The sequence below is a fragment of the Gossypium hirsutum genome, chromosome A11 (assembly GCF_007990345.1).
Source record: "Gossypium hirsutum isolate 1008001.06 chromosome A11, Gossypium_hirsutum_v2.1, whole genome shotgun sequence".
In the NCBI taxonomy this organism is placed as follows: domain Eukaryota; kingdom Viridiplantae; phylum Streptophyta; class Magnoliopsida; order Malvales; family Malvaceae; genus Gossypium; species Gossypium hirsutum.
This window is the reverse complement of record NC_053434.1, coordinates 92,929,248-92,932,083: the sequence shown is the minus strand read 5'-3', so window position 1 is coordinate 92,932,083 and position 2,836 is coordinate 92,929,248. Positions and strand designations below refer to the sequence as shown.

The following is a 2,836-nucleotide window of genomic DNA, read 5'->3' as shown; positions in this document are numbered from 1 at the left end:
CCAGTAAATCAGAATCCTGCTCCTCGTACTATGTATGATTATGCTAAACCTACTTTAACAGGAACTGAATCGAGTATATTTAGGCCTGCTGTTGCTGCAAATAAATTTGAACTGAAACCTAACACGATCCAAATGATACAACAGTTTGTTCAGTTTGATGGTTTGCAGGACGAGAATCCAAACACTCATTTAGCAAATTTTCTGGAATTCTACGACACTTTTAAGATCAATGGCACTTCTGACGATGCCATTCACCTTCGGTTGTTTCCCTTTTCAATAAGGAATAAAGGTAAACAGTGGTTAAACTCGTTAGCTCGAGGGTCAATCACCACTTGGGAACAAATGACCGAGAAATTTTTGCTTAAATGTTTTTCGTCAGCTAAAACGGCTAAAAACGGAATGATATCTCTTCTTTTGTGTAGATGGATTTAGAAACACTGTATGATGCATGGGAGAGATACAAAGATCTATTGAGAAGGTGCCCTCACCATGGATTACCCCTTTGGCTATAAGTTCAAACTTTCCACAACAGGTTAAATCCCTCGACATGACAAATGATTGACGCAGCTGCTGGTGGGGCTATTAAGAATAAGACACCTGAAGAGGTTTATGAGTTCATAGAAGAGATGTCACTGAATAATTATTAGTGGCAAGTCATGAGAACAAAGCTGACAAAAGCAACTGGTGTTTTTAACGTTGATTCAGTTACTATGCTTTCCAATAAGGTAGAACTTTTGATTATAAAAATTGATGGTTTACTTGGTTCTACGCAGGTACATCCAATAATGCAGTACGATACAAGTGGAGGTGGATTAAACAATTCAGAATATCCACCCTATGGCCTTAACATGGAGAACGAGCAATTGAACTATATGGGTAATAATCCTCGACCTCAAAATAATCCTTATAGTAACACTTATAATGCAGGTTGGAGGAACCACCCAAATTTCTCATGGGGAGGCCAAGGAAATCAAAGACCACCACCCTCTCCAGGCTTCCAACAACAACCTTACCAGCCAGAGAAAAAACTAAACCTTGAGGAGATGATGACAAAATTTATCTCAGTAGCGGAGACTCGTTTTCAGCATACTAAAATGATTTCAAAGGCTCAAGAATCAAATAGGACAGCTGGCTAAGATGATTTCAGAGAGACCAGCAGGGAGCCTACCTAGCAATACCGAACCCAATCCAAAGGAGCATGTGAAAGCAGTTACATTAAGGAGTGGAAAGGTGTTAGCTGAATCTGAAAAGAAACCAGAACCTAATAGAAGGGAAGGTGAGGAGGAAGAACCCGAAAAGAATGAAAAACCAGTGTTGAGGGAATATAAACCACCAATCCCATACCCAACAAAGTTGAAGAAAGACTGCATGGATGCACAATTTAGTAAATTTCTCGAATTTTTTAAACAATTACATATTAATTTACCTTTTGTTGACGCTATCTCGCAGATGCCTACATATGTAAAATTTTTAAAGGAGCTTTTAACAAATAAAAGGAAATTTGAAGACTTGGCTACAGTGGTACTCAACGAGGAATGCTCGGCTATACTCCAAAATAAACTGCCAACCAAACTGAAAGATCCAGGAAGTTTTACTATTCCCTGCTTTATTGGTAGTTTGAATGATGAGAAGGCACTAGCTGATTTAGGTGCTAGCATTAATTTGATGCCATATAAAATGTTCAAACAACTTGGTCTTAGGGAATCGAAACCTACGAGGATGAATATTCAAAATAACTGATAGATCTGTTACATATCCTAGGGGTATTATAGAGGACGTACTTGTAAAAGTAGATAAATTTATATTCCCTGTTGATTTTGTTGTGCTTGACATGGATAAGGATGTTGAGGTGCCTTTAATTTTAGGTCGTCCATTTTTAGCCATTGCTAGGGCTGTTATTGATGTGGGTGATGGTAAACTTATGCTTAGAGTAGGTGACAAAGAGATTATTTTTAAAATTTATGATGCCATGAGATTTTCTAGGGAACAGGATGACTCACGTTATTTTATTGACTTTATTGATCATGCTACTCAAGACTCTTTACAGGAAATCGTACATAAGGACATGTTGGAACTGTTTCTTGCCCAATGAGAGGAGGTAAATGATGATGACTCTGAGATAGGTAAGATAAAAGCTGAACTAAATTCCAATGAGCCTTCACTGAGACAGAAGAGCTACGAGGGTATTGAGGTAAACAATGAATTAAAATTAAAACCCTTTGTTGAAGAACTGCCTAAATCAGAGTTAAAGCAATTACCAGATCACTTAGAATACACGTTTCTTGGTGATAATTCCACATTACTAGTAATTATTGCTTAAGGTTTACAGCCAATCAAAAAAGACGAGTTACTCAAAGTATTAAAGGAGCATAAAAGAGCCATAGCTTGGGAGATTTCTGACATAAGAGGGATTAAGCCTTCTTTTTGCACACATAAAATTTTAATGGAAGATAAATTCAAACCCTGTGTGCAAGCTCAAAGAGGGTTGAATCTTAACATGAAAGAATTCGTAAAAGCTGAGGTAATTAAACTTCTAGATGCTGGAATTATTTATCCTATTTCTGATAGTTCCTGGGTGAGTCCTGCACAGGTTGTTCCTAAGAAAGGAGGCATGACTGTTGTGGCCAATGAGAAGAACGAATTAATTCCAATACGAACAGTTACGGGATGGAGAGTCTGCATTGAATATAGGAAATTAAACGATGCCACAAGAAAATATCATTTTCCCCTACCATTCATTGATCAGATGTTGGAAAGATTACCTGGACATATGTATTATTGCTTCCTAGTTGGACTCTCCGGTTATTTCCAAATCCCAATAGCTCTTGAGGAACAA

General features: G+C 37.6%; 1 non-coding gene across 1 annotated transcript; it reads right to left on the bottom strand.

Moving 5' to 3' along the window:
• Positions 1-392: 392 nt before the first annotated feature.
• LOC121210646 (small nucleolar RNA R71) lies at positions 393-496 on the bottom strand. Its single transcript, XR_005905760.1, has one exon. It is a non-coding gene; the product is annotated as a small nucleolar RNA R71 (small nucleolar RNA).
• Positions 497-2,836: the final 2,340 nt, after the last annotated feature.